General features: G+C 47.8%; 1 protein-coding gene across 2 annotated transcripts in view; it reads left to right on the top strand.

The window, feature by feature from the left end:
• The window catches only part of CFAP46 (cilia and flagella associated protein 46), a 1580346-nt gene that overhangs the window by 1566831 nt on the left and 625 nt on the right, over window positions 1-12890 (top strand). The window lies entirely within an intron of this gene.

Genomic DNA, 12890 nt, shown 5'->3' with positions numbered 1-12890 from the left:
CTGGGAACTTGGTCCAAGCCAAGCACCGGTGCTCCTGCCGCCACCACCCTGCCCTGGGGGATCCTAGTTTCCTCACCCAACACCCCACCCCTGAAAGCTTGGTAGTTAAAGCTTCTACTTCCCATGGCATGTTCCCTGCGACACCCTCAGACAGAGAATCCAAGAGGCTGGATACTTTAGGAAAGAAAATGATCTGATAGAGACTTCTAGCAGCAGATTCCTTACCTTAGAATTCCCTGGCATCAGCTTCTAATCCAGAATGTTTCTGCTGAGCAGTACCTGCGTGCGCCGTCGGGTGGCGTTGGTCAGATCCGCGTGCGTCGTCTGACTCCGCGTGGTTTCGTCAGCGTCGTTAGTCATCTATGACATCACAGTCTTCTATATAGGCACCACCCCGGCGCGCGTACGTCAGTTCTTTTCCTTCCGCGCCAGTTCCTCACCAGGGTGTGTAAGGAAATGCTTCCTTGGCATGGTTACCCCCTGACTTTTTGCCTTTTGCTGATGCCAGTTATGATTGAAAGTGTGCTTGAGACCCTGCTAACCAGGCCCCAGCACCAGTGTTCTTTCCCTAAACTGTACCTTTGCTTCCACAATTGGCCCAGCCCTGGCACCCAGATAAGTCCCTTGTAAATGGTACCCCTGGTACCAAGGGCTCTGAAGCCAGGGAAGGTCTGTAAGGGCTGCAGCATGTCTTATGCCACCGTGGGGACCCCTCACTCAGCACATGCACACTGCCTCACAGCTTGTGTGTTCTGGTGGGGAGAAAATGACTAAGTCGACATGGCACTCCCCTCAGAGTGCCATGCCAACATCACACTGCCTGTGACATAGGTAAGTCACCCCTCTAACAGGCCTTGCAGCCCTAAGGCAGGGTGCACTATACCACAGGTGAGGGCATATGTGCATGAGCACTATGCCCCTACAGTGTCTAAGCAAAACCTTGGACATTGTAAGTGCAGGGTAGCCATAAAGAGTATGGTCTGGGAGTTTGTCAAACACGAACTCACCGGACAACCCCACTCAACGAATTTTACGAGGCTATACACCTTGTTTTTGAGTGGGCTGCACCCTCGGGTGGGTCTTCGGGCCCATTGGGTTCAGCAAGGGCCCCATCGGATTTAACGTCATCGTTGGGGACCCCTGGATCCGATAGCAGCGCCAGTGGTGGTAGCCCCATCCTCATTCCGGAAGATCTGGAGCCGGAATGACGTCATACGACTCCAACTTCGACAGCGCCGTCTAGGCCCAGATCAGTGCCTGAGGCTTATTCAGAACACAGGAGAGGAATGGGAGGGGTCTGAGGACCCTTTAGAGTATGGATTGAAGCATGAACAGGACTGGTATGAGGATCTAGGGGAAGCCAGTGGACTGGATACTTCTCCAGATGCTGGTATGCTGTCTCCTCCCACTGTGGCTACGGAGGAGGGTGCATCTTATGCCATGGTGGTACGTAGTGCAGCTGTGGTCTTCGACCTATATTTTGCCAGTCAGGACTAATCTCCTGACATAGGTGATTCGGCCGGGGGTTGCTACATCGGAGCCGATGTTAACTTTCAATGAGGCCCTTACAAATGGCCTTCTGGTTACCTGGTCCAAACCAAGCACAGGGGCTCCTGTAAATAGGACAATTTGCCGCCGCCATAGACCTGCTCCAAATGACCTAGGTTTCTCACCCAACACCCCAACCCGGAGAGCTTGGTGGTCCAAGCCTCCACTTTCCATGGTGCCTTCCCTTCCGCCCCTCTGGATAGAGAATCCAAGAGGCTGGACCAACTTGGTAAGAAGTTGTTTTCTTCCACCAGCCTGGCTTTGAGGTCAGTAAACATCTCTTGCCTATTAGGCCGGTTTTCTCATACTTTATGGGCTACAGTGGGACTGGTGCTGCCCCAGGTCCTGGAGGATGTACGGGACGCTCTCACCCAAGCTGTGAAGGATGGGAGAAATGCAGCTAAGTTTACTATTAGGTGTGGCTTGGACACGGCCGACTCGCTGGCAGAGCGATTTCTTCGACAGTGGCCCTACGTCGCCACGCCTGCCTCCTGTCCACTGGCTGTTCAGGGGATGTCCAGTCGAGTTTGATGGACATGCCCTTTGATGGCCCTCGCCTTTTTGGTGAGAAAACAGACTCTGTGCTTGAGAGGTTCAAGGATTCTTGAGCTACGGCCAGATCCTTGGGCTTTCAGTGCCAACTCGTCAGCAGTCTGTCTTTTGTCCCTTTTGAGGCTTCGTAAGGGGTGCGGTACCACGCCAGCCACAAGTTAGCCACCATCCTCTGGCTTTCCAGCATCCTGTGCGAGGATGAGGTTGTGGCACCGTCAGACCCAGAGGGTCTAGCCAGAGGTCGCCCACTGCACACCCCACCTCTTCCGCAGTGCCTAAGCCCTCCTAGTGTGATTCTGCAAGACCATGTCGGTCCAGTTGGAGGGAGGATTCAATTTCATCTCCCTCACTGGCAGTCCATCACATTGGACAAATGGATCTTGCAGATTACATGGAAGGGCTATTCCCTCCCCTTCCAGTCTTTCCCTCCAGTAAAAGCACGGCTGATGGGGGATCATTTGATTTTACTCAGCGAGGAAGTTTTGGCTCTCTTGGCCAAGGGACCAAGAAGCCTGGATGGTAGCGTTGGACTTGCAGATTGCGTATTTTCACAACCCCATTCTGCCTGCCCACAGGCACTACTTGCGGTTCAAGGTGGGCCATGAGCACTTTCAGTTTAACGTGCTCCCTTTCGATCTCACTAGTGCCCCTCTGGTGTTCACGAAAGTGTTGGCGGTGGTGGCAGCTCATCTGCGCAAGTTAGGGATTTCAGTCTTCCCCTACCTAGACGATTGGCTGTTGAAGGCTCCAACGCCCGGCTCTCGTCACCCACCCCCAGATGACGGCGAACCTCTTGCACTCGCTGGGGTTCACCATAAACGTGCCAAAGTCACACCTGACTCCCTCTCAGAAGCTCTCTTTCATTGGAGCTGTTCTGAACACAATGCAGTATCGGGCCTATCCTCCCGAGCAGCGAGTCCAGGATATTCAGGTTATGATACCGATTTTTCGGCCTCTATCCTGGATTTCGGTGAGAAAGACTCTGAGGCTGTTGGGACTCATGGCTTCCTGCATCCTATTGGTCAAGCATGCCAGATGGCATATGAGGGATCTGCAGTGGGACCTGAAGTTCCAATGGGCACAGCATCAGGGAAATCTTACAGACGTTGAGATCTTGGAGGGAACTGCAAAGGATGTTCATTGGTGGTTAGTGAACTGCGATTGGGTCAAAGGCAGACTCCTCTTCCTTCCCCAACCAGATCTCACAGTATTGACCGATGCGTCACTTCTGGGATGTGGCGGCAATCTGGGAGAGGTGGAGATCAAGGGTCTCCGGCGGAATCCGGGCTCCATATCAACTTGTTGGACCTTCGGACGATCCATTGAAGGCATTTCTTCCTGTTGTGAAAGGGAAGGTAGTGCAGGTGTTCACGGACAACACTACGGCGATGTGGTACTGCAACAAGCAGGACGGTGTGGGGTCGTGGACTCTTTGTCAAGAGGGTATACATCTCTGGACATGGCTGGAACATCAGGGTATAACCCTGGTGGTTTAACACCTGGCAGGTTCTCTGAATGCCAGGGCGGACAAACTCAGCTGACGATGCTTAGCAGATCACGAATGGTGTCTCCATTCAGAGGTGGCGCAAGGACTCTTTCAGCAGTGGGGAGAGCCTTGGTTGGATCTGTTCACCTCCGAAGAGAATGCACAATGTCAGCAGTATTGCGCTTTGGAGTTTCCAAGGTGGCTATCGCTAGGCAGCGCTTTTCATCGTGAGTGGAGTTCAGGCCTCTTGTACGCCTTTCCGCCCATAGCCCTTCTGCCCAGAGTTCTCAAGAAAATAAGGAACGACTGGGCCCAAGTAATCCTAGTGGCTCCAGATTGGTCATGAAGAGTTTGGTATCCAGAGCTTCTCAAAATAAGCATTAGTCCTCCAAACAGGTTGCCTCTTCGGGAGGATCTTCTGTCGCAGGAGCAGGGGAAGGTTCTCCACCCGAACCTGTCAACTCTGTGGCTTCATGCTTGGAGATTGAGCGGCAACAGTTGATGGTTTATGATCTCGCTCCCGAGGTCTGTGATATCATTCTGGCAGCCAGGCATCCCTCTACTAAGTTGATTTACGCCTGCCGTTGGAAACGTTTTGTTTCATATTGTACAGAGAGGTCTATTGATCTTCTTTCTAATATCCTTCTGCTCATTCTGTCACGCGCCCAACAGGTTTCCTCCTTAGGGACTCTTAAGGGCTATCTTTCTGCCTGATCAGAATTTCTTCGTTTGCCTGATCAACAGTCTTTGTTTAAGTCTCTCATTGTACAGAGATTCTTAAAAGGACTTGTACATATGTTTCCACCTATGTAATTTGTTTTGCCCCAGTGGGACCTTAATCTAGTGCTCACTTTTCTGATGTTTGCTCCTTTTGAGCCTTTACATAACTGTCCTCTCCTGCTGCTCACTATCAAAACAGCCTTCTTAGTGGAGATCACATCTGCCAGGAGAGTGAGTGAGATGCAGGCTTTATCATCGAAACCGCTGTGTCTCACGATATATCCTGATAATGTAGTCCTCAGAACTCGTGCCTCTTTCCTCCCCAAGGTGGTGACCCCTTTCCATCTGGGTCAAAATATCACCCTGACCACCTTCTTTGCTCCACTGCATCCCTCTAAAGAAGAGGAGTGTCTCCATCGGCTGGACTCAAAAAGAGCGTTATCGTTCTACCTTGACCGCACAAAAGAGTTCCTGGTGGACGACCAACTCTTTGTGGGGTACATTGGGGCAAAGAATGGACGGGCAGTCCAGAAACTTACCATTTCGCACTGGGTTGTTCTCTGTATTACAATTTGCTACGCTTTGGCTAAGAAGCAGCCTCCTGAGGGCTTGAGAGCTCACTCTACCAGAGGGAAAGCTGCTACCACGGCATTAGCTCGAGGTGTTCTGGTGCTGGATATCTGCCAGGTGGCAACGTGGGCTTCCTTGCACACGTTTGCAAGACACTACTGCCTGGATAGCCAGGTTAGAAGAGAGGGGCATTTTGCTCTCTCGGTCCTGCAGGATTTCCTTGTGTGAAGTATATCTTTGCAACCCACCACCAGGAGTTATAGCTTGGGTATCTATTCTAAGTTAAGGAATCTGCCAGCTAGAAGTCTCTATCAGATGAACAAGTTACTTAAGTTCAGCAACAAATTATCTGGTAGAGACTCTATATAGCTGCAGATTCCTTACACCCACCCAAGCCTCCCCGCTCAGCGGATATATGTTATTCAGATTTTAACCCTTTCTCCTGGGCATGACTTTTTGTTCAGACAATCAGAAAAAAAGACCAAAAAAAAGAGCTAAAGGTTGGTTCTTCCATGACTGCGCTTCTGGTGTGGGAAGTTGTGGAAAAGAACTGACGTACGCGCGCCGGGGTGTTGCCTATATAGAAGACCGTGACATCACAGATGATTCCAACGACGCTGAAAATGCCAGACGGAGTCAGACGACGCACGTGCATCTGAAGGACACCACCCAACGGCGCGCGCGCAGGGTACTGCTTAGCAGAAAAATTCTGGATTCAAAGCTGACACCAGGGAATTCTAAGGTAAGGAATCTGCAGCTAGAGAGAGTGTCTACCAGATAATTAGTTATCGAAGGTAAGTAACTTGTTCTTTACTTCCACCAGCCTAGCATTGCAGTCGGTGAACACTGCATGCCTTTTGGACCATTATTCTCATACCTTATGTGAATACGGTTGCACAAGTGCTGCCACAGGTCCTGGAGGAGGCCTGAGACATCCTCTCCCAAGCAGTGAAAGGTGGGAGAGATACAATAGAGTATTGGAAACATCCAGATTCATGTCTGTGACCCGGAGACAAAAGTCTTTTATCTATTCGCTTGGGGTTAAAGCTGCTGTACTAGATACTTCCATGAAAAAATGTATGTTGATGCTGATCTGTACAATATAACTCTGACTTTGTGCATTCTCCAGACACAATATGCACAAAGGACCTGGTTATTGCTCATAACATTTTAAATATATTTACTCAAACAGATATTTCTTGTTGTTTGAGGCTCCTTTGCTCTTTTCTGGTTTGCTAATCTTCCTTTGTGAATTACTTTTGAAGCACACCTCCATCTCCAATAAGTGGAGGTGGCCTCTTTTTATGTGATGCTTTTCATCTCCTTATCTTAATAATCTTTTAATGGTGCACAAGCACTGCTCGCTCTTGGAGATGTTTGTTTGTATGTCCAGCAACCACCCATGTAGCTGACCTCACTACATTCTGGACAATGTTTGCAGCAAGCTCTGTAAAACGGTGCTACCCAGTTTCAAATCTTTTTTCCTTAAAAAGGCATGGTTCCTCTAACCAAATGTCCCTAAAAGTCCCAACCTTAGTCAATACATACTTAAAAGAATTGTGCTGCACTATACCCTGCTTCGTCACTGAAAAAATCTCTATAGAGTCCGCAATCATAATACGTTTCATGAACACAATGTTGATTGTCTTTCAGTGTTTGCTGTCATGTGGCAGCCTTAGATGGACCTTGACATCACTTTGCCTTATCAACTGGTCACAAATATCAAGATGACACTGATCTTGAAATGGCACTTAAAAATTGCAAATTTATCAAGCTTAATATATTGAATATTACAATTTTTCCCATTGATCTGCACCCATCTGAGCAATAGGGAGTAGCTATCGCTGATCCTCTACAATTATTTAATATTGCTGTAACATGCAGGGAGTATACAATGAGGGCATGCAGGCTCTAGCAGTATGGTGCTTTCTATATTCTATACTATTGCTAAAGCCCTACTTAATTTCCTTGGAAAAATAAATTCTGTATTGAGCTGGAGAGTAAAAAAAAAAAAATTGTCTCGCTGAAGTTATGTAAAAATAAAGGAATATGTGTCAATACATAGGAGGGCTTTGTTGAAGGAACCCTACATAGAGTAATTTAAACTTCTATCACATTTAATTGTAAACTTAGCCTAGTGTATATGTAGGAAGCTGGCTCTTTATATAGTGGACCCAAATGAGGTGCACTGGGCAAAGAGTCCAAGCAATCAATAGAGGTTTCACAGAGACACAAATGATATCCCAAATGTTCTCTTTTTGGGTAGTGTGGTCGAGCAATTAGGCATATCGGAGGGTAATGCTAAGCCTGTAAAACACACACTCATGCAGTAAGTCAGACACACACTCAATAAAGAAATCCGACACCAATTTATAAAAATAAGACATGCTTTAATATAAATTTAGATGCCAAGATCATCGGAATCAGGTGAATACTTATTGGTTTATGAATTTTTAGAATTTTCATAAGTAAGACAGTGCATTTTTCAGGAAGCTGCAATGCAAGAGAAAAACAAAGACGGCAGTCCAGGTAGAGTGCAATGACTTACTGAACCAATCTCCTGGACTTAAGGGCCTTTTGAGGCATGGTCCAAGTCCACACCAACAGGTCACCGAGGGAAGCTTTGGTGCGTCTGGGTGCAGAGGTGTGTTATGGCATCTGGCGTCCCATTCAAGTCTATGGGGATTGATCTGGTTGCAAAGTCCCTGCAGGGATGGACTGGAAGGACAGTCCAGGGGAACCCACAGGGGGCTCGACTCTTGAGACCCTTGAGCACCTGAGGACACCATGAGTCCACGCCTCCTCAGGCTGTAGGGTGTTGGTGCAGGGGTGTCTTCTGGTATCTGGTCCAGCACTGGAGTTCCTCAAGATTGCAGGGCAGCCGGCAGTAACACTCTGCAGTCAGACCCAGCCAATAAGTGGGCTCCGGTCTCACGAGGTGGGAAGATGTGGGACACCCTTGGTTCTCCTCTTCTGGGTCCGGGGCAGACATGCGCAGAGGTGTCCTAGGGCATCGGGTTTTTCCTCCTCACGGTTGCAGGGGGGTTCGCAGAAACAGTCCACAAATGCTCTTGTGAAGTCCACATTGGGCAAGCACAGGGTAGGTTTCTCTTCTGGAGCACCTGGGGACCATGCTGACACCATTGACCCACTTCAACATGGGCTAGGCTTCTCAGGTGCAGTGGTGATATCCGGTGTCTGTTTTTTGGCAGTCCCGGTCCTCTCAGTTCTTTCTTGGGTGCCTGCGGATGCAGGGGAGCAACTCCTCCACTCCACGAGAGGCGTTCTTGGAGAATTGCGGAGCACTGGCAGCTCTTCTAGTTTCATAGGGGCTGCAGAGGCAGGACAGGTCAGTTGCTCCTCAGTGGTAGGGTGCAGCAGGCAGGCCAACAGGGTTGGCGCCACGTCAGTCATCCTCCTCGGTTCTCTGGTTCTGGAGGCTCATCGTCCATTTCTCCTTTTGTCAGTGAAGATCTGAGGATCTAGTAACGGGGGTCCCCTAAATACTCAATTTAGGGGGTGTTGAGGGGAGTGAAGTGTGGTACACAATGGGCTACTTAGTCTTGGGATCACTACATCTCCTAGATCAGTGGTTCCCAACCTGTGGTCCGGGGACCCCGGGGGTCTGCGAAACCTTCTCAGGGGATCCGTGACTGCTAACAAAATTAAAAAATATTAACAAATATTGACAAATTAGGTCTTACGCCTCCAGTAATGACTCAGTGGGGGTCCCCGGATTCCAGTGATGATTCAGTGGGGGTCCCTGAGTTCCATTAATGATAAAGTGGGGGTCCACAGAAGTCAAAAGGTTGGGAACCACTGTCCTAGATGACCACTTCCTGTGGGGAGTGAACATCACCCTGTCCACAGTCCCGAAATTCCAACACATGCGAGATGGCAACATTTCCTAAAGTGTGTCAACTTCAGCCTGGGGTAAACACCCCAGTTTTGTCAAGGTTTAATTTCTGACCCTGGAAGGTCAGATTCTCGTCTGTTGGTGGCAGGCTTCCCAGAACCGGTTAGTGAGCTCACCAGCAGTTAGTAGGTTTTTCAGGGTGCACCTCTAAAGTGGCCTCTGGGTGCATGTATTAATAAATCCATCACTGGAATCATTGAGGTTTTAATATTATGAGATGTTTGATACCAAACATCCCTAGGTTCAGAGAACCCATTATGTAGTTGGGGAACTCGTAGTATATTTCAAATGGCTTCTCTCTACACTTACTATGTCTAAGAATCGACAAAAACATAGTAGGGGCATATTTGCTCATGCAAATATGCCCTCACTTGTAATATAATGCACCCTGCCTTAGGGCTGAAGGCCTACTTTAGGGGTGACTTACAGATATTACAAGCAGTGTTTTAGAGGACATGGCACACAGGTGGACTACTCAAGGTCACATAGTGGGTCTTCCAAAGGTAAGTCAACCAAGCACCCTCGGATTCCCACAGCATCTTTGTCCTCTGAACCGGATTGGGTTATAGTAATTCTCCCTTACCCCCCACCCCAAGCAGTTGACCTCAGTCCTGCTTTCAGAGCCTGCAGCTGAGAAGCCCACCCAGTACAGCCCCAATGGCCATTCCTTCTTCTCCCAACCCAACTTCCTAGCCTCATGGTCAGACCCAGCAGCATTTCTTAATATAATTTTTTCAATTTTCCCAAGGACAATTGTCCCTTTAGTCTACCTTCGGGTTCCGTGGCTGTATGGCATTTGTATGTTCATTATTTGTTGTCATTTTCTGTGGCTTTAGGCATCAACCCTCCTGCCTCCAGCACCAGCCTGCTCCCCCCTGTCTCCAGCACCAGCCTGATCCCACTCTTCATGTGGGTCCAGAGGTATGTAGTGCTGCCCCGCTATTAACACCACAATTGGTGCCACCCCGACTCCATGGATGTACATAGATCCTGAAGTCTGGCTCAGAGATTACTGGAGAATGAGAGATATTACAAGGAAACTTCACTTTCCTATGGCCAGCCATGCATGATTTTTTTAAATTTGATTTAGACCCCCTAAACCTTTATTGATCAGACTGAAAAACCAGGGTTCTGGTGTCTGCAGCTGATTTTTAATGGCCTTACTTCAGCCAGCGTACTTAATACCTCCCCTAAAATAGAAAAAGAGTTCCCTTCTGTACTTCCTCCTTCTGAAGTCACATCTCTCCACTCCATGGTGAAGAAGGCAACAGTGGTTTTGGAATGGCCCCTGTTCTCAGTTGAAACTACTGATCACTGATGTTTGTAAGGGTCCTGTTCCATTATCGCAACTGCTACTCCCATTTAATGAAGCCTTAATGTATCTGGTCCTGTCCATATGGGAGAAGGCAACCTCCAACAATAAACAGATTGCTTACTAGGTACTATTGCCTTTCTCACTGGACCACCCCATCTTTTGCACTCCAGAGCGCTTGTTGATATAGGCATCTTGCTCCTCGGGTGAGTCTCTAGAGCTATGCCATCCACTATGTCAGACAGGGAATCCTACAGCATGGAGGCTTGAGGCATGAACTTTTTTCAGCTGGCTGCATGACTGTGAAATGTGTCAATGACATTTAGCCAGATGCTCTCATGCCCTGCTGGTTGTCCTGCATGTGCCGGACGGACAGCCTTAAAGCTCACTTCTCAGAGGTCCTTCAGGACAGCAGGATGCCTCCAGGACCATCATCAAGTCTGGCCTCAATACAGCTGACTCGGTGGAGTGAGCAATGGGGTCTGCTGTGGCCTTCCGCTGCCAACCTTGGCTAAGGCTGACTTTTCTACGTGCTTACAGGGCTCTCCTATGGACCTTTAGTTCAGAGTCAGATTGGGATCATAATTAGGCCCCAGGCAATGCCAAAGAAAATGGCCCACATTCTTGGATTGCGCCGTTTCATGAAACAGTATTTGCTTAGTGTCATAGGACTCATTTTTAGAGAAATATTTTTTTTAAATAAGCATTTTAAAGCTTATAGAACAAGTAGCCTTGGCATAAACTAAAAGCACTGTATTTTGGCAGAGTGAAAGTGTGATAAAAAGCAGGTGAAGAGCCACAACTACTGAGGAGTCTAAGGTTGTCACCTGGCGACATGGTTGGAGAAAAAAACAAAAGCACCCAAAGCTGTGTACTTTAAACAGTAGACATAAAGGGGAAGCACTTAAAAATGTGCTCTAAATTTCCTTATGACTAATAGTTAAACTAAACAAAGGCATAAAATCCATGTTATTAAGAAATATGAATGTTTTATATAAAGAGCCCTCTTTAGTTATCCTGCTATGGCCTTTACAGAATCTTAAAACATGGTCAATTAGCAGTATATTGTTTGTAGTTTTATATGGCGTGAATGCAGCCCAAGAGCACCGGGGAGCAGTTGATTAGTTACATTGCACAAGATCTAATTATTATCTTTTATTTTAAGGTTATAGTGTTTTGCCCAGAATCACAGGATGTGGAGCCGATGCCGGGACTCATCGAACATGGTTCCAAGATAGAAAATCGGCAGCTCTGGCCTTAACTCCACTCCCCTATCCCCGTGAGGTCCTGCATACTCCAACCCACCTCATCCACAGTGCCCTTAATGTAATGGCCCAGCGGGGGGTAGAAGACACTGCTTCTGGGCAGGGCTGGCCCCACAGGGGGCAGAGGTGAGACTGGCCCAAGGTCCAGAGCAGCACCTGGCTCCCAGTGAGGCTGAATCTCAGACTCAATGCCTCCCATGCTCATCATAGCCTCAAGGGGATGTCCTGGTAGGGGAGGAAATGAGGGAAAGGGCATGCCATGGGCCGGTTGATAGAGGCCCTACAAAGCCGTTCCATAGGTCACCTTTAGGCAATGGCCCATCGGCCAAAACCCGACTGCCTGCCTTAAAAATCTGACCCTGCTTTTGTTTCATGGTTTCCATTTGTTTGGGGACAAAGCTGACCCAGCCCTGGAAAGATCCATGGCCAGCAGGGCTAGGACTAGGTCTCCAGGCCTGCAAAAGCAACAGCAGCATCTGAGGAATTACAGGCAATTTCACCACTTTTGAGGCTTTTCCAGAGATTTTAGGTTTCCAAGTGGCAGTCCGCTTAGTCTAAGCAGCAGCATGCCCAGAATGCCCTTGTCAGGCAAAATAGGGGCAGAGTAAAAGGCAAGGGCCAGAATCCCAACACCCTGTTGTCTCCTCCTCCTCCTCTTCTTCCTTCCTAACACCACCAGCTTAGCAGCTCTAGTTTTCTCCTACCAGAGCACCAGCAGCTGGTGGGGTGCCAGATATCCTCCTTTCTACGCACTTGGAAAGCCTTCACTTCAGACCATGAGGTCCTACAGAAGGTAGGATGGGGGTATGCCCTACCCTTGCTACAAATTCCCTTCTCTCTTCCCTCCCCAACTTTCTTCCCTGCCAAAGAATCACCTGTCCATTCTGCAGCGGAGCACTGTAGTTAGTGCTAAAGCAGGAAATTGGGAAGAGATGCTATTCACGATACTTGTTCCCAAGAAGGATGGCGATCAGTGTTGAATCCTTGAGCCCCGGATCCTAAATGTTTTCTTCTTATTGTCTGTTTGATGTCACTCAGAGCCCCGAGGTAAAAAAAAAAACGAAATCCCTTTAATTCACTGTTACTCATCTGTAATTATATATGTCACTGGAAAAGTGCAAAACTAAGATTCCATGTGCTGTTAATAAAATCGATGAGAAATTGGGGACTTTGCTTTAAGCCATCTTTCTGCAAATATCCAGTTATGCGATTCTGTTGTATCAATTAATATATTCTGCATTTCATGCTCTTATTAGACGAGTGCAATAAAGTAGTCTTAGCATTGTTTATTTACAGCTTTGATTCACTCTCAAAAGAACATTTAATTGAAATGGAAATATACTCCGGACCTCGTTCATTAAACTGCGTATTGCATCGCTTAAAAAAAACCAATGTATTATTTAGCACTTTACATTTTATTTCTTAAGTTAAGGTTTAGTCTGTAGTCATTTAAATTTAAATACAGTTGCGATAATTGTATAATAATTATTCATTCAAGTACCGAAAAAGTTTGATGTTTCA

Source organism: Pleurodeles waltl, chromosome 6, assembly GCF_031143425.1.
Source record: "Pleurodeles waltl isolate 20211129_DDA chromosome 6, aPleWal1.hap1.20221129, whole genome shotgun sequence".
Lineage (NCBI taxonomy): Eukaryota > Metazoa > Chordata > Amphibia > Caudata > Salamandridae > Pleurodeles > Pleurodeles waltl.
This window is presented reverse-complemented; position numbering and strand designations above follow the sequence as displayed.